The sequence below is a fragment of the Carassius carassius genome, chromosome 40 (genome assembly GCF_963082965.1).
Source record: "Carassius carassius chromosome 40, fCarCar2.1, whole genome shotgun sequence".
Taxonomy (NCBI): Eukaryota; Metazoa; Chordata; class Actinopteri; order Cypriniformes; family Cyprinidae; genus Carassius; species Carassius carassius.
In genome coordinates this window covers 26,548,224-26,568,514 of record NC_081794.1, presented here as the reverse complement: position 1 = coordinate 26,568,514, position 20,291 = coordinate 26,548,224, and the positions used below count along the sequence as shown (strand labels likewise).

General features: G+C 36.7%; 1 long non-coding RNA gene across 1 annotated transcript in view; it reads right to left on the bottom strand.

Moving 5' to 3' along the window:
* Window positions 1-13,050: 13,050 nt before the first annotated feature.
* LOC132121816 (uncharacterized) overlaps window positions 13,051-20,291 on the bottom strand; it is a 34,552-nt gene continuing 27,311 nt past the window's right edge. Inside the window, exons 2-3 of the long non-coding RNA XR_009426322.1 lie at window positions 13,238-13,468; window positions 13,051-13,112 (exon numbers count right to left, since the gene is read on the bottom strand). This is a non-coding gene — a long non-coding RNA (uncharacterized LOC132121816). The remainder of the gene's footprint in view (window positions 13,113-13,237; window positions 13,469-20,291) is intronic.

The following is a 20,291-nucleotide window of genomic DNA, read 5'->3' as shown; positions in this document are numbered from 1 at the left end:
TGCACTATATTAATTTCACCTCCATAATGTGTGTTTTATTGCATCCAATAAGCATTTTTAATAAGCAAAGTGATAAGTGCTTCCCTTGTAAAACATCGCCAATTAGAGTGGCGTCTCCAAATGCTCTCGCTCAACAAAGTTAGCACTCCGGCTCGGCTAATGACCGCCTGCGCAACAACTTCAAGAGACAAAAGAAACCTGAAGCGAGTAAATAGACACAAATATACAGCCCTGCTCCGGTGAGAACAAAGGGGGCCCAGTGGCGAAGTGCGCCCGGCGAAATTACGTCTTACATCATCGCCAACGTGCGCCTTCCTCTCAGAACGCGAAAATGATACACTCGCAAAACTGCGGCTGCGAAGACAAAGAGAAAAACCGCACGATTTCTCTTACCCTAACAATTTCAAGATCTTGTAGGAGGCTTAATTGTGTAATTGGGTGTCTCAGCTGGCTGGTGCTTCCCCCGGCTGCTCGCAAAGCCAGGCGGCGCAGCATCACTTTAATTAGCCGAGGCAGACAAAAGGGATGATCTCTAAACACAAATATACGGCGTACACCTAAGAACCATTGGAGAGGGGCCTTTTGTTGGAAAACTTAGCTTTTTTCCCTTTCAAATGACTCTGTCTACTGTGAGCTGTTATTCTTACAACTGCATGACAGCTTATTTTAATGGATGTTATGATGTCACGGGGCAAAGCGTGTAGTCTGGCCCGGCCTGCCGCTAATGAGACGGTGAGATGGTTCTCCTGCTGTTATCGTTACCAGTGCTGGCAGAAAGAGGGGCTCATCTTTAATCTCAGGCCCTCGTCCTTTGGGTCCAATGTTAAGGCATCTCCAAAATCATAACATACTAATTAATTTTATTTTTCAGGAGGGTTTCAATAAGCACGCCTGCCGCAGTACTTTGTGTGACTTACAAACACTGTATGCTTTCAGAGAAGGGCAGCTAATTGCTTCCCGGCTTGACATCATTATATGGCTATGCGAGGGGATGTAGACTGTTTAATTAAGGTTGGATGCAAGTTCATTATTAGATTCACACAGAGTCTGTGTGCACAGGCTTCGTTCCTGCAAATCCCCCACTGTAATTTAATACAAAGGGCCTTTTGATTTGCAGTTTTATTTTATTTTTCCAATATACGAGCCCCCTGCTGCCCACCCCCTTTGCGAAATGCCACACAGCGCCTCGCGTGGATTGTACTCTCCACTTGGCCTTCCGTTTTAAGTGCGATGCATTTAAACCCTACAAGTCCTTCTGCACCGTCCTCCCTCTGTGTGCGGTGACAACAGATATTTATCAGAGAGTCCGAAATGCAAAATGATCGCTCTAATTGAAAAGTACATGGTTAACTAATGTTAATAGTCTTTAGATTAAGTCACTGCCGTACCAAGCTGGCTTTTAACCCTACAAAGCATTTCTCAGCTCATCTAGTTTTTCACACAGACAGCCGGCCCCGGCGTGTCATTTGTCTCAATTACTGATTGTTTGATTAATTTGATGTTACCTTTCCGCAAAGTGCGCCTCTTTAGATATGTGCGCCGTGACAATGCAATTAGGTCATCGGAGGGCTAATCCAATTTAGCATGTTAGCGTCAGATGCGTAAGTGAAGATGTTAATATTTATTTATTCCTAATTGTGCGCAACTGTCCGGGTGGTGTCTGCATACTAGCGGGGTTATCCATCCTGAGTTAGGAAGCTATTTTCACTCTGTCAGAAAAAATAAACTCCCTTATTAACAACTCACTCTGAATAATATCCTCTCCGCCGCTTGAGTAATCGCCTACAAGAGTGGCCCCTGCGTTTTACATTCGTGGGGCCTGTGAATGTGTCGCCTTGATCTAATGCGCGGCAGTACATCACAGCACAATCACTGATCGCCGTAATCTAGCATCTCTGTTTTGAGAATATGCTGTTGCCTTCGTGCTGGCTCGCGGCGCTGGTGCGATTCAAACAATTTATAATAAACGTGACACGGTAAGGTTAACAACTGCCTGGTGAAGATATTCACAAAGAAACATACGATATGAAAATCGCTCAAAGCTGCAAATGTGGGTTGGTGGAGAGATGCATTCTTGATGAAACACAAAAGCAAAAATCATTAGAATAGAAGCATAATACCTCAGGAGCAACGCAGCAGCTTCAAAGGTTGTTAGAATATAATTGACACTTTCAACTTTTAGTGTCCCGGAGTCATTTGCACCAGTGGAAAGAAACAAGCTCTAGTTTTGATTTCTTCCAGGACTACTTGATTTGCATTCATCTGGAAAACACATGGCGATTTAAAAGGAACACACAAACAGCTAGTTTTGACCCTATTTGCCTTTCACACACTCCCGTTTTTGTAAATGCTAATTTTGTTTCGTTATTCCAGCAGTTCTGTGTGTAATGTTTGCGAGAATACAGCATAAGTGTAGGTGCCTCAGGGTGCTTGCAAATGCATGTGTGCGCAAGTATGTATAGTATGCATGATGTGAAGCAGTGCGGTGTATAAATAGCTGCTATGTGTTGGTCTTAATGACGGTGCAATGGCTTGCTGTTGCCCTAAGGGCCAGTGTGCTCAGAAAGAGCTTGTGTTCGGAGTCACACACTTCTGCCAGTGTGTATGTGTGTGCTCACTGACTCCAGGCTTCCAGCTTCAGATGACCTTGTATGGGGTCCCACAAATGGTTTTTCAGGCTCACTGCTGTGGAGGGAAATTGATATGTTTACACAAGGCGCAATTATTTATATTACATTATGCACTACAGGTATGTATATTTATTTTGGCTTGATTTGAACAGAACCTGACTGGAAAATTACCAAATAGAAGTGGCAAGGAGATGGAGGTATTTCACAGTTTTTAAGTTATGCAACACGTTTATTGTTAATGCAAATGTATAGAAAAGCTAGTCAGTCATGGATAAAGCTATCCTTAAGCAGTCCCATTGATCTCAGTGGCAGTCACTCATGCAGTATGTGACCTCAGGATTATGCATCTTGTTTTCTGCACATTGGTGTTCAGTTCTGGGCATAGAAGTTCCTGAGCCAATTTCCTAAGTCAAAAATGTCATGTGACCATCTGACACTCTGAAACAACTGGAAATTGTTCAAAAACAAGAATGTGCATTCACTAGCAAATTTATTATATATTATATTTATTATATATATTATAAGCTTTTTAAAACAAAATAATTAAAGCTTAAATAAAATGTAGAATATAAAACTTATATTTTAACATATATTTCATTTAAAATTTTGAACAAGATAAATGACACACAGCAAAAATTCTAAAAGATTTAAACATAAATAAAAGCTATTTAAATATATTATACAAGTATAAAAATACCATAAATAATACTATTATAAAACGGACGCAACACTTGCTTTGCGGTACAGCTGATTCGTATAAATATTTCTCCAATTATCCTACTCGCCCATTTAACAATTTGGTTTAAGGAGTCCTTATTCTTCACTGACAGGCTTCCATACCACACCACAATGGAAAATTACATAATAGATTCAATAAAAGCTTAGTAAAACAAAGTCAGCATGTGTCTATCAATGTTAAATTTAGCAAGTTTCCTAAGGCAACTCAAACGTTGATGACCCCTTTTGCAGACCATTTCACAATTCAACTCAAATGATAATTTTGAATCTATGACTGTGCCAAGATATTTATACCTCTCCACACGATCCACAACCTGTCCTTTGATAGACGTAGTGACATGTCATGTCTTGTAGTGAACACCTACAAGCAGTGGCTAACTGACCCATTATAACTAGCCATAGCTAAACCTAAAAATCAGCGATCTGCCTGTCTTCCCACTAGGAGACAGTTCCTGATTGGATGAGAATCCATGTTGCAACTTTTCCCTCCCTGCATCTCTCTCTCTTCGGCTTGTTTTCTTCATGCTCTCTTTAAAGCCCATTAAACTCTAATTGCATTCATTGATGCTGACTAACAATTTTTGCAAAACATTGCGGTTAGTGTAATACCATGCAAAAATAAATAACTACCAGCCACATTATAAATCATTTGTGCTGTCTCTGCTTAGTCTAGCAATTAATTTTTAGGCTCTTGAGCATGTTGCTAAGAGGCTATAATAATACAAAGCACGCATTTATGCTTGCCGTATTAACTTGTTAGCGTCATTGTCTACATATGGTGCACCGGAGAAATCTGTCCCCACTACTTAGGAAACGATGAACGTCATGTAGCTGGAACACAAATGCATAAAGCAGGGCGTAGAGCATGTCAAAGCTAAGCTGCTGAAATGAAGCATTACACCAGTGTTTATACATTCTACTTAGCTCTGTTAGAACAGCATACTGGCATTCTGTAAATGCAAATATGCAAGGTTTTGTATGCATGGAATATGCAGATTTACTGCATTTGCCAAAATGTGCAAAGCACAATGCATGGACTGTATCCCAATGTCCAACACGTTTGAATGCAAACTGATGAGGCTGTGTCACAACAATGTTGAAAATGCTTATTTTTGCATGATGCATGCTTACTTTTCACTTACACCGCACACTAGTTTTCCATTTCGAACAGAGCCATTTGTCTTTAAATGGATAAGTTGGTGTTTTCTAGCAGGCCAAGTCCATGTCAATCTTCTCAGTCAAATAAATACTCCTTTAAAGGGCGGCAGGGCTATCGTGTCGATCTGCCGGTAATGGTGGGATCCCTGGGCTAAATGTGTTTGGTTTAGCATGACACGTGTATTTGTCTGCTCTGGTATCTTGGTGCAGAGTGCGAATTTGTGGTCGTTGTTATCTGCTTGGATTAAGAGCCAGCGGCGGCTTGTCCGCTGTGATTATCCTGACAGCCAGTCCATTGACCACCACTTCTCCTCTCTCATTCGTCGTCTAATTGAAATGTAAGGACTCGCCTAGCGGGTTATCCTCCCTTATGGAAAATAAATGGATTGAGGAATATTTTTTCCATGCCCTGACTGCGAAATTAGGGCGGAATGTAAGTTTGACTAACTCAATCAATGAATTTAGTAAAGATGTATTTCAGAGCGGTATTTAAGGATTAGTCGCACCGTTCGGAATTGAAAGTGGGGGGTGTGCAGCTGACGTTTTGACAAATCTATCTGGGACAAGATCAACAACTTAATGTTTAAACCAATCACTCTAAGTATATATTTGAGCTCGGATATGCAGATGCGATGTTCAACTCTCCGGGGTTCAAATATACACTAAAAGGATCAACAGCACTCTCGATGGCCAAATTACCCCGAAATCCTTCGAATTTATCAAACATGAATTTCAACAAGGAGCCTCGTCTGAAGAAACACAAGAAGCGCCCATTAGCGCACATGGAAAATAAATGCCTTCGAGGTTTAACTACTTATTTTTGACATGCAATCAGCTTGACTGTGTTAATTTACATAGCCTGATAAATACCATCTGGACGGTTATGCGAAATAACTCAAGGTACGAAATTGAGCATTCGCCCCCTGCAACCAATCAATGAAACAGCTATGGGCAGCCTCCTCCTCGGCCTGCCTAAATATGTTGAGGCATCTGATCTGAATTTTAATGATATAGCTGCGTCTTTCCATTATATCTGCACAAATGTGAAGCACAATGTTTTTCGATGCTGTTTATTTTGTATTATTTTCCTTAAAGGGTTAGCTCTCACCAAAGAAATGGAAATTCTGCCATTGTTTACTAGCCATCATCTCGGTCAAATTCATTTAAAATAAATGCCGTTTTTAAATTTTCATGGAGCAGAATTCTTTTGGAAGAATCTTCCATACAGTTCATTCATTCATTCAGTTCATAATACAAATATACATATCTATCTATCTATCTATCTATCTATCTATCTATCTATCTATCTATTGTTTTTTATATGTTTATTTTATAAATAAATTTCCTGGCATTGATGGTTTTCATTTGATTTTGAATATTTAGTTAATTCAGAATTTGATTTTCAGTTAATAACAACTTAAAGTTCTGTTTCTCACACAGCTATCATATGACTTCAGGAAGCTTTGGATAAAGTCATAAGAAGTCTTTGTGTAAAGTCATTAAAGTCATTTTATTGTGCTTTTTGTTCATTTTGGAGCGTGACATCTGTGGTTGCTTCATACTGTCACTGCATGGAAAAAAAAGACTCATAAATTCTCCTTTTATTTTCCACTAAAACAAAAGAACAGACATTAGAGTGTGTTAATTAAGACAGAACTTTCATTTTGGATGAACTATTCCTTTAAAGGGGTCATTGTGAGTGGATCACAGAGCTGTTCACTTCCTCGTGAATATCAAACATTTTCTTATTTTGTTTGCAGAGCATCACATGACCTTGCTTTAGTTTAACTTGTCATGTTAGCCTGTCAGCATCGCTTCCCGACGCTGTTTTGTTCTTGTCTGTTTGTGTCATTGCATATGTGTTTGTTTTTATGAAAACAAAGACCTTCCCAATGTGTCAGTCACACAATGTTAAATGTGTATTATTGTGCACGTCTGACTGAAATTTGAATATCCAATAAGCAGAGACAGAGGAGGTGAAAACCCCCGGGGAATTCCCTCCACCCCCAACATACACCAGTGCATCAAAAAGAGAGGGAAAACCGACTGAGCATGTTTGTTTCTCACCAAGATAAACAGATCCGAATTAGAAGAAAAAAAACAACAACAACAACAATAGGCCTCCCTGCTACTGGAAGAATTTAACTTCAAAACTGGAACAACGCTGTGAGAGATGTACGGCCGGGCGTTCATCATGTCAGTTTTAATGATGTAGGGAGATTGGCTAAAGTTCATCGTCGCCGCTAATCAACAAAGCTGAGCTTATCAAGCACACGTCCTGCTGTTACATCTTAATTGAATTATACCTTCAACCCAGCTTTAACACTTTGTTTAAAATGGGTAAAGTTTAGAAGGTCATTTACTTCTAACAACTTTCTTTTTGCTGGAAGTATCTCTAATGTGCCCTGCTATAATTAATATTAATTAATGCTAAGGCTAAGGCTACTTCAGGTGTAGTATAATGAAAACTTAATGTTAGCTGGAGCCATGGTGGTTACATTACAAAAAAGTACTGTGGTACTATATGTGTCTATATGTCCTTATTTCAATTATTTCAACTTGACTGAACAACATCAACACATTTTTACATGGGGTTATTAAATGCAACACTAAAGTAAATCAAAGATATGAACATGGTATTGTGTTTAACATGAGTTCATTTCTTGATCCTGTTCTCCCATGTTATATCCATAATTTCCAGCCCTCACTCTACTATGGAGAACATAAAAGTGACTAAAGATGAATGAATAAATTAAAATAAATAAATAAATAAAATAAAATAATGCCAGTTTTCCATGCTATTTTTAATAAAAAAGGGTCGGTGGTTGAATTTTTGATTTATCCATTTATCCATATAAATAGTATATGTCACAATATAGTTATTTTGTATTTTTATAGTTACACATTATTTAAATATTTTGTCTTTTTATTTGAAACTTCAGTTTTCTATGTTACATTTTTACTAAAGAATCAAAACAGCAAAATTTATATTATTAAAATAAATACTACAGGAGTAATTTTCACTCAGACATGATTCATACATTTAACAATTAATTAAAGAAAGCATAAATACAGTAAATAAACAAATTATAAAGTAATACTTTGAATTAAATACAAAACTTTTAAGAATAAAGACTGAAAAAACATACTCCAATATATATATATATATATATATATATATATATATATATATATATATATACAAAATAAGATATACTGCCCACCTCTAACTAGTAATTCCAATATGAAACTCAAAATGACTTTTTTTTTTTCTCGCTGTTTAGATCTCAAAACTACAGGATACCCTCTGTTCAATACCATAGCATGTCTAGGTGTTCATCTCGGCAGCTGTACCCACAGTAGTTTTGCACAGTCATATTTTATGGCATGTAGATCTAAAGCGTGCCACGTTTTTTCTTTCTCTGCCTGAGCACATCCCACTTAAAGGCCTGAAGAGAAATCATGTTGTTGTCATGAGCAGGGCGACAGGCCAGTGGAGATGGATGATTCATTTCCATCCCCATTAATACTATGATTTGTTTACAGATGCATTGTAGGTCTGGAGAGAAGAACTCTCTTCTGCACGAGAGTGAGAGATGATTTGTGTACCGCTGGCTTAGATTAGCTCCAGTCCCCATATTGGACATCATATTTCCCAAGGTATTTTTCCTGCAGGCCTAAGTGAAAACCAGATGTCACACACGTCAGCTGTGAGGGGGTATGAAGTATGCTTTTTTGTCACCGTGATAGTTGAGACCATAAAAAAATGTGGCGATATCTTCCCGACACCTACATATTTCCTGTTCTCAGCCCTCGGCCAGGCTCTGAATTAAACAAACCCATCACAGAGAGTTTAAACACAAATCACTGTCTATCATTTTGTGTTATTGAGTCACAGCACTTAGCTACTCTATAGGTTTGGCTACTCCACGAAACTTAAAAGTGTGTTTTCTAGTGCGTCTATTGAAATATCGTACACAGTCTTATGTCCTGCTAACGTAGAGAGGCACAAATCCTTGTCCTGAAACGATTGCTTACAGCCAAACAAGTGAAACTGAAAAATACTCAAGTATGCTAACATTTATTTGAATGCTCTACCAATGTACTGCAAACTTGTTGACCCACTGAACACACTTGACCTGAACTATTGCATTGATGTGGCAGTAACAAACTCCAGAACTCAAGGGGGTGACAGAGTGCCCTTCAAAAGGTTGTGGTATTGAACCACATGTGTTATTATCCAGGTAGCTAACTATAAACTGCTTCTCAGCCAAGAGTTCATGCTGGTTCCCACTTAGAGAAAACTTACATCAGTTCTGGAAATGTATAAATATGTTGCACTACGAATTAGTTTTGAACACAACATAAAATAAAATAAAGCTTGCATTGCAAGGGCTTGTAATGTCATATACAGTAGGATTAATTTTGCCCTTTCGGCATGAAATATTGCTTGAAATTACGTGTTTTGCAGCTTATTCTGGCCACAACCCTGCTGAAAAGCCTAAGCTAGTTGGCTGGTGTTTAGCCTGGTCATAGTTGGTTTAGCAAGCTGGTTTTACAAGGGTTTTGACCACTTCTTTAGCTGGTCAGGATGGGAGACCAGCTGACCAACTAGCTAAAACCAGCTGAAGACAAGCTTGACTAAATCCTTTGTAAACCAGTAACCAGCATACAGTATTTTAATCTGCAAATGAAATAAAAAAAGATTACTGGAGCATATTTAAAGGAAACACTATTACTATCACTATTACTATTAACCCTCTAGGCGCCATGGTCGAGTTTACACTGAATAAAACGGCAGATTTTGTCAAATAAGATGTCAAATTTAATGCAACCTCTCCTGCACCACATGGCAGACATGTAATACTTCATCTCTCACTCAAAAAAAAACGTTTAATTTAAACACGTGACTTTTCATGAAAATTATATAATTCACGATGGCCACCACCACATGACGCCATAATATGCAAATTAGATGGGAAAATGTAATCCCTACATAAACAATGGTTCATCCTTAATATTTTTATAATTGATAGAAAGTCTCTATATTTTATTACTTTTAAGATATTGCCTTTTGAAATTAAGATGTCAAAAGATTAAAAAACCTCTGGTGCCTAAAGGTTAAATACAATTTACAGTACTATACTATTTATTCTGTATTTATTTCCACTTCAAATTTTCACGTTTATTTCACATTGCTGGTGTTTCTTTGTAACTTATTTTGTAAAATTTATGATCAGTTTACAGCTGATTTTTTTTTACACCAATATAATTTCAGTGTTGACAGTTTTTAATATAATTTTTTTTTCAGCAGGGGTCTATAGTAGACAAAAGAAATTTCTGATTGGCGTAAAATGAACATTTTAATGTGAAGCTTAGACAAAATCCATCACTTTAATAAAAATGCATTCAGATAATGGCAGTTGATAAACTAATGTAAAGAAAAATGAGGTACAAAGTGTGTAAATTTGTGTTCGCAATCTTTGTCTGAACAAACAAAGCCGATGTCTAGTTTATTTTCTAATAAGTGACTCAGACTAAACACTGATTATCTTTAAACATCGAATGTGATCTGCTAAACTTCAGTAAACTGATTGAATATTTCTTTCTAAAAACTCAATTTTGTCTCAGTGGATTGCTAAAAACGTGCAATGTGACTTGAGTTCGAATCTAGGATGGATTGGATTTCACGATTTTTGCAAGCGCTTGCCAGGTTTGTGTGCATCAGACGGTCAGCAAACAGATTGTGGGCGGTCTGTGGGCGAGACTAGAGCACGGATAACATTCAATCACGCTAGCATGTGACAAAGTTAAAGCACACTTCGGGTTTGAAGAGAATTACGGTCCCATAATGCCTGAGGGCTGAAATGAAGGTTGTGTATGCCAGTTAGCGTTCCTGTGTGGTTAAGGCTAACAGCTTAGCACGTGCCAAGGCATAGTGGTATACGACAGCAGTGGCCCGCGCGTGGGGGTGTGGCGTGGCACTCTGAGCGACACGGCGTCAGATGGAGGAGCTGTTCTCCATTAGACGAGAGCTCCCCAGGGAACCGCCGCAGCTGACGAGCTGTAAGAAGTGTCTGTTAATTACGAAAGTCCAAATTTGAACCGCTTTGAAGATGACGAGCTCGGAGAGTGTCATCAGGAGTTGTGCGCTAACCTTTTGTCTTGGTCCAAATGGGGGCCTTCTCTCGCTCTACACCCACTGACTCGTAAATCTTTAGTCAGGAAGAGGTAACGGTCATGCAGAGTTCAGCCCGTGTTGTTTTTTCTTGCTCATGTATGTAATTTAATTTCATATAATTTTATTATCCCACGCTCACTCAAATTACACGCTAAACACACTAAGGTACTGATAGACCGAAGGTCTGAGAGGAACACGCTAATGAGGTTGGGGAAAATATGCAGGTGGTCATTGCACTAATGCATCAGGTTTATACAAGTGAAACTATGGAGCTTTTAGCTTTTATTTCCTCCTTATGTCAATAGATTGGAAGCAGCTGCATGAAATGAATGAGACTATTTAAAAAACGCCCTCATCAGTCAGTGCCTCACTCAGTAGGAATGCCAGTTTGAAATAATCCACATATTTCGACCTAAATCATCATTGACTGTGACTCGCCCCTGCGTAATTGTCTGAACGTTGCATTTTTACAGTGTCACCATATTTCTGAGCCATTAGAAATGAACAATCGACTAGATTCAGCCGCACGTGTTTCAGACAGTTATCTGTGACCTCCCGGCAGATTAATCTTAAAGAAACAGAAGTGACCAGTTTTTACCCTCTGCATTAAGCACAACAGTATGTAGAGCGAACCGAGCATAACAAAACTTTTTTTTTTTCTTTTTTCTTTCAGTGGTTCAGTGTTCCAATGTGTCCCATGAGGCCTCCAGCAAATCACATAGCTCAGTAAAATCAGCACGAACCAGAGAAACTTCTGGAAATCTCATCAGCGAGGCGCACGACCGTCAATCAAATTCACAAATCTGAGGGGTTTGTGACCTTAGATTTGCGGGGAGTCGCTCCGGGCTGATCGAATAAGCTATCGGTCTATCAAATGCAGCAATATTTTGGCATATTTGAAAATCTTAATACTTTATTGCTCTTGAGAGGGACAAACCCCCTGAACCTCATAGACGTTTCATGCCTGATAGACGTAATACTCCAAAAGCCCTGTAATTTATTCCAGTGAAAACATACTGAAACCGCTGTGTGTTGTTTCAAACCAAAATGTATGCAAAGACAGAGCGTAACTCCTATATATGTCCCATTTGCGGTGACTGAATGATGTGCTGGTTGTGTTTTCCTCTCCACACACACATTCTCTCTCATGGTTTTTTTTTTTTTTTTTTTTTTCATGGGTGCTGGAATGGAGTCCCAACAGCATGCTTCTCATAATTATTTACAATCTACCCTGAAATCATTTTAATCTGGGGCCACTTTGACACTCATATAACTAAACAAAACACACTCACATACTTATTGTACATCATTTAGATGAGTAGAGATAGATTGATTCATCTGTATGATTTTGATTATTGTGGTAAATATATCCAGCTAACAGTGAACAGGATCGCCATCCTTTGTGAGGGTGAGAAGGAAACATGAAGAAAAGCTAAATGAAAGTGTGGGACATGCATCTCAAATATAAATAAATAAACAAGTGTAGCTCATCCAATCAGAATTAATTTCCTATGAATAATCTGATGGTTTGCTCCATTAATTAATCAGAAAATAAACTAATAAAATAACATTATAATATACTTAAATATTTAATATTAATTCAAATATTGTATTTAATATCCACATATGTAAATAACTGGAATATCTCAATAGAATAGTTAAAATTATATACATTTAACATTTAAATGACTGGAATATTTCAATAGAACTGTTTTGCACCATAAAATAATCGGAAAACAAATAAAATTATCATATATTTATAATATGATATATTTATATGTAATAAATATTACATTACATTATAAATATTATTATATATTTAAGTTACTGGATACAATTATTTAAGTTTCTTCCTTTTTCTATTATATATATATATATATATATATATATATATATATATATATATATAATTTTTATTATTTGCTTTATTTATTAATTTAGGAGGTGAAACAATTTTTCAGGCAAACAAAAAAGGATGAAAGAAATTTGAGTTAGACGGTGTGACCTTTTTTATATATGATATATGAGTGATATGAGTATTGCTGCTACATATATATATATATATATATATATATATATATATATATATATATATATATATATATAGATATATATATATATGTAGCAGCAATACTGAAAAATTGTTTCACCTCTTAAATTAATAAATAAAGCAAATAATAAAAATTAATTACCAAAGTCATAAAGTCAATACTTCAATGCATTATGTGTGGAAGAAAAGGTCAGCGTTCCCCGGTGGAACACACAAACAGGACTTAACATATAGATCCATAAACAAATTTGTCATTGGACCAAAGAGAAGTGTGAATGTGTGCTAGCACTTACTAATGTTTGGGTCACTCTGTCGAGGTCTCACAGGATGGATCCATGTCCATTTCCTGGAAACACTGTTAGATGAGGTAAAAGAAAAAAAAAACACTCATAATAATGTCTTTATTAATGTACTGTATGTTTCCAAACATTCAAGCTACACACAGAAAATTCTGTAAGAAATGTGCTTAAATAAAGTAACCTGGTAAAGTAAGCCTGGTGAATGACCCCCTCTGGCCTGCTTTATCCTATACATCCCACATATCAAATCGCTCCGCCACTCTTCCTTGCACTCCACAGAGGAGGAAATTCCCTGGAAAATGAGACACATCCTTTTGGCTGGGATATTCTGGATCAGTTTCATCCTCATCTGAACCTGATACTGAACTTGTGCAAACTCTCCCACCGTGTGTGTTCATAACCCTGCGCTCTACTGCAGGAAAACGGAAAAAGAGAATGAAGAGATTTAACAATTGCGTAAAAAGACATTTAGCATGTTTAGGTAAATACATTACTGCACATGCATGCAAATGTCACATATGCATCACATACAATGGCAGTTTTACTCAGCCCAGTATTACAATTAAACAATAATCTACTTAAAATGAAACAATGAAGTACATATTACAAATAATTGCATAGGCTTAAAAATATGTAAAACTGCAAACATGTCAATGGCTGAAGCGAAAAACTGAACTACTAAATTAAAAAAAATGTAAGGGAGATTAATTGAATTACTGATTTATTTTTTTTTAATGCCTGATTTTTTTTTCTAGACAAATATAAATTATGACTAATATATTTTAATATGTCTTTACAAAACTAGAATTCCTAGAACTAGAATTAATTTGAAGAAATAATTTTTTAATTCATGGCTGTTATCAAGGAGAATAATACATTTTATCGCCACTAATGTCCTTTTTGTGCAAATAAATAATTATTTCTAAAATAAACTAATTAAAATTATTAAAAAAAAGAAACAAAATTATTAACAATAATTATAATAAATCAATTAATAAAAATTATCTGTAAATAATAATGAAGTGATTATACATTCAATAATAATAATAATAATAATAATAATAATAATAATAATGTATTTGACAGTTGAAGCATATTTCAGCATGGCTGAACAGTCAGCAAGAAACAAGTGGTCTTCCTTCCATCAAACCTGACCCATTATCACCTTGTTTTATTATCATTAATAACCAGCGCAAACACAACAACATGCTGACTGCACATTTGAATCTTCATTTTCACCATGAACCAACACTGATAGGCGAAGAGTGTATAAAAATAATCAGTGTACACGGAGGGTGAGAAGTCTGATAATCAGAAGACGAGACCCCGTCCTCCCCCGCCACCTCCCTCCCTCACTTCATTTTCCCTTCTAATTACTTTGTCTTCTGATAAAGGCATGGCTTTGGGATCATCAAAGGTCCTTGAAACAAAGAGCAATATATAGCAATTACTGAGCCTCTCATCTGCCGGGCTCAGATTAAAAAGCAGCACACAAGAACACTCCAAACTCTTGGCTCGTATGTTCAGAGCTGTCATAACATTGTGTCTGGAACGTTCTATGGAATTCTGCAGTCCTCCGAAGGCAATTAGGAGGAACAATTAGCTCGTAATTGCTTAAGACTCGCTATGCACATCTTAACTTGAATTCATGTAAAAGTACTTTATATGGACGTGTAAATCTGAGCATTGTGTTGTTTTGAAGAGGTTCCTTTTGGGGTCATGATGTAATGAGGGCTTTTGTTTAGTTTGTGTCAACTATACCGGATACAAATGTTGGCCTTCAAAGAACCAAATAAAAAAAAAAAAAAAATAAAATCAATAAAAGTAAAAAAAAAAAAAAAAAAGCAACATAAAAGTAGTTTACACTATTCTGAATATTATTTATGCTATAAGTCTTCTGAAGTCTTCTGCAATACTTACTGTGAACAACAAAGTGAAATTTAAGGTGTTATTCACTGTTAACCTTCCCTTCTGTCAAAATGATCCAATGAAATGAAAATATCATAAGCCATATCATGCCATGCTTGATATGTATATATATATGTGTGCATGTGTGTGTGTGTGTGTGTGTGTGTGTAAAATACATATAAAAAAAAAAAAAAAAAATTATATATATATATATATATATATATATATATATATATATATATATATATATATATATTATGTCCATCTGAAAGTTATTAGATTATCTGAAGTAGTCTCTAAATTAAAATATTTTATAACCTGTACATATCTGTGCACAATAAGACCGGAAACATGCATTGACAAAGCAAACAGGGTCAATTATCTATGTTATGTTGCCTTTAAGTGGTAAAAATACAGTTTCATTAAAGGACGCTACATGCAATCACAGACATAACTAATTGTGAGAGCACTGCCATGTAGATCAAACGTGATAACAAGGTACACATAATCTGTCACCTAAATGTCTGTAACCTGAGTGCTGGTCTTAATAAGTCCTTATAGATGGAACCCAAGTGGTTAACATCTCTAATGAACAGGACTGTTCACAGCCCTGCCTGCACAGTGTGAACTTACATCGGAGCCATTAGCTGTTAAAAAGCTGATTATTGTGGAGGAAGTCTTTTCAAGGTTAAACACTGCAAGGTTCTGCCGTGAACACCCCTTAATTGCAATTATATTTGAAAATAGTTGAAACTATTTTACGCCCGCACTTAGTGTGAATGGTGAAAGTGTTAAACATGAAAAAAGCACCATGCCTGTCAGAATTCAGTAGCCTTATTAAACATGATTATGCAGCGCATTTGTGTGATTTTCAGAATTTCTGTTCATGGACTATTTATAAAAACATTTCACACAGTGAGTGATGATGTACTTCAAGGAGAAAAATTTATTTTCTTGCAGTTTAAATACCTTGCTTGTTCGTGGCCTAGTGGATAGAGAGTTTGACTCCTAACCCTAGGGTAGTGGGTTCGAATCCCGGGCTGGTAATACCACGACTGAGGTGCCCTTGAGCAAGGCACCGAACCAGGGGTGTCATGCATTCATGATTTTTGAGGGGGCACATTTGGGGGGGGGGGGGTTCGGGATTATAAGTCATTCTACGAAAGCACTGTATAACTGATATAGGCTTATTTTTTTATTATTTTTTTTCCTTTTTATTCAAAACAATTCCAAACATGCTTAATATATCAGGAAATATCTCGTTTCTCAAATATGTGTAGGTAAACGCGTTTTGCACCTTTATAGATTGTTATTTGATCAATATATGGAAATGTAGTGTAATCTATTAACTACACATAAAAACCTGACTTTTTACTTAAGTGCCATATCATGCCATAAAATATTTTTAATACGACTGAATTTGCATTTAATGTAAATTTTAATAACAATATTGTAAGATACTTATTTTAACACTTTCATTTTACAGAGAGTAAAGAACATTTACATTATCAAAAAACATTTTCATTCAGTCTAGCCAGAGTTCAGGCACTCTCAAAAACTCCCATTAAAATCACTGAGGCACTTTACATTATGAAACTAATATCTTACTTACATTCGTATGCACATCTGCACTTTTTGTTGTTTCTGATGAGAGAATTCGCTAAATAATTCAGTCAGCGAGCAAGTGAACAAAACACTGCGTTTCAGTGATGACTCTTCTGGACGTCTCTGATTGGCCATTGCATCCATAAGCGCAACAGAATAGTTTCTGATTGGTTATCATGAAGCGTTGTACGAACGCGTCTGTCTCTGGCTCAGCGCCAGCCAGCGAACGCAGATTTGAATTTAGCAGCTGATGCTGTGCACTGAACGATCTATTCTCACCACTGTGATTGTATCAAATATATAAAAAATATTATTCTGCAATTTTTTTTTTCGTTTGGAAGCTGCATTTAAAATCCACTTGGCTCAGAAATCTGAGGGGGCACGTGCCCCCTCACTTTGAATGGGCACGACGCCTCTGCACCGAACCCCCAAACTGCTCCCTAGGTGCTGCAGCATAAATGATGACCACTGCTATGGGTGTGTGTTCACAGTGTGTGTGCACTTTAGATGGGTTACATGCAGAGCATGAATTCTGACTTGGCTGAATGGCACTTCACTTCAAAAACAAAATGAATGGATTTGCTCTAACTTTTTTCTTACAAACATGCAGCTTTTCACTTCACAAGATGTCAATTTATGGACTGGTGTTGTGTGAATGAGTTGAGATATTTTTTATCAATTGTTTGGACTCTCATTCTGACAGCACCCATTCACTGCAGAGTATCCATTGGTGAGCAAGTGATGTAATGCTGAGTTCCTCCGAACCTGTTCCAATGCTGAAACAAACTCATCTTGGATCACCTGAGGATGATATATAGGCCTATATTTTTTGGGGGGGTGAACTGTTCCTTTTATAATTATTTGTGAAATTTACTTCCAATTTTACACTTTTATCAGTGTAGTCCCTGGTTAACCTGTTGGTTAGTAAATAAAACCAGATTTCACGCTGCATAGGTTGGTAAAACACCATGTGAATCATTCACAGCAATCTTTCAATCCCCCTGATCAGATCATGCGCGAATCTCGTGCACGTCTCTTTGGTTCTGTATGTGGTGAAAAATGAGAACGTGGGAGGACAGGAAACGCATCGCCAGTCCGAATCACAACTCCCTCCGAATTCCTCACAGTTCCTGGCACAATTACGTGGCGTGTGAAGCCGCTGCTTACACGCACACACTCCTCTGATGACAGCCCATCTACAGGGACATGTAGAATCAACGGCCATAAGACAGTAGGTTACAGTTCAGAAGAATTTGCAAGTTAAGTAGGCAGTGAGTGGGGAGGACATGCAGATGAACGGGAAGCCACATCATGCCGTTGATAGCTTCACATGTAGGTTAATCATGTGACAAACGCATGGAGAACATTTACTTATCGAGTCTCCCCATTGGAAGAACTGCGGAGACATGCAAATCCACGCAAACTTAACTATGGTGGTGAAGCCATCTGTAGAGGGATTTTAACTCACGTGAAAAAGGTTAATGTACAATATACAATCACGAAGCACAATATGTATTGTAGGATACCATAATTATATCATTAGCACAAAAATATAGTGAAGGCCCTAGATAATAAAGTGGAATTAAATTGAGTATACACAGTATGATATTAGTGTACACTAAATACAATAGCCTACGCTGACCTCAACAAGTACTGGGAACATTGATAAGAAATGTTTCATCAAGAAATTAGAATGATTTCTGAAGGATCATGTGACACTAAAACAGGGTTTTTAAAATTAACTGGAACTTAAACCATAAAAACATTAAGAAAACCGAAAGAAGATATAAGAAAGCTAACCTTTTTTTTTTAAACCCAACTCCCCCCAATAATAATAATAATAATAATAAATCAATCAATCAATCAATCAATAAATAAATAAAAATAAGTTAATTTAATATGACCTAGTAAAATAACTAAAACCAAAGGGGAAAACAAACCTAAAACTTCTAGATCAAGAAAAACCCCCACAATGGAATCACAAAAATCTAACTTTGATCATAATTATCTGATCATAAGTATTTGGTTATGTATGATATTGCATTAGATTGTCATCAATCCAAGTGGCATTAGCAAACTTTCTAGCAAATTATGATTATGAACTTTTAATTAATTTAATTATGCGAACCAATACTTCTTATGTATGCATGTATTACGTATTTATGTATAAATTTATTTACGTATTTATTGACAACACTTAAACCTAATAAACTTATGGGGAAAAAATAACATTGATTTATTAAAAAAAAAAAAAAAAAAATCAGAAACCTTGATATATTATTTAAGATAACAAGACTAATATAATGAAAAACAAGACAAAAATAACAAGAAAGTATTTATTTATTTATTCTGGTGTTTATTTGAAATAAATGGCAGTTGATTTGCCATTTCATCTAATGCAATGACATTTAGACACTTTTAATAATAATAATTAGCATTACACTAAGTGTCCAAATGCATTTATAGCTACTGTACATCATTTAGCTAATTTAAGGCTATTAGCATTACTAAACCACATCAAAGACTCAAAGGTGCTAAACAACATGGTAAGGAACTGCACTGCCCACACACAAAGGTTACAGGTACAATCCCAACAAGTAGTGACCCTGACTGGAGAGTCTCTAACCGTCTGTATTACCATTGCGCTCTGGAGGAAGACACTTAACCCCAGGTTGCTCCAGAGGGACTGTCCATGAAATTAATCAACTGTAATTTGCTTTAGATTAAAAGTGCAAGCAACTAAACAAAGCATTTGACCCTATCGCATTACAACCTTTGATTTCTGTAAGATAAAATCATCAGATAGTCGTGGCCTAATGGTTAGAGAGTCGGACTCGCAATTGAAGGTTTGTGAGTTCGAGTCTCGGGCCGGCAGGATTTGTGGGTGGGGGGAGTGCATGTACAGTTCTCTCTCCACCTTCAATACCACGACTTAGGTGCCCTTGAGCAAGGCATCGAACCCCCAACTGCTTCCAGGGCGCTCTGGGTGTGTGTTCACTAGGGATGGGCATTCGATTAAATTTCCTTAGTCGATCGTCGGGAGAATTAATGAACGACTATCGATTTATCATTAATATTTTTATAATATAATTAATTATTTGATTTTTATAATAAAAAAATGCAATGAATGTAAAAATACAGCGTGTTTTTCCTCGGGAAGACCTTTATTACAAGATCAACTTGTGGCAGACAGTTAAACTATGTTCAGGCAACCTGAACATATATGCGCGTTCATATGCGGTGCTCTAAAGAAGCGGAACCTGCAGCTGCGAGCCGGCGTTCTTAAACAGAGACCTCATTTGTTCCAAAATAATAATAATAATAAAAGAATCATGTTAAAAAATAACATAAAAAAAACAATAATACTTAGATCTGACAGGTTTTGTCAAAATGTAACTCAAAACTATCCAAGCCAGAAGAAAAAGCCAGATATTAGCCTTCCTAACAATTACGCTAACTTAACAAATTATGCTACTTAAAGATGGATCACCATACTTGGCTGAATGTCATGTCACCTTCACTTTTCACTTTCACTTATCTATCAGGTGAGACGTCCCTGATGTCTTGATTCACTTCAAGAAGTGCCAACACATAAAAATGGAATTACATTCCCTGTTCACTCTACTCAATTAGTCCTCATCAAAAAAAGGAATATTCCCATGTAAAATATACAGAGGAAAGTCTTTTAATCATTTTTAAAAAGGCCCGTGCTCCACATGTCT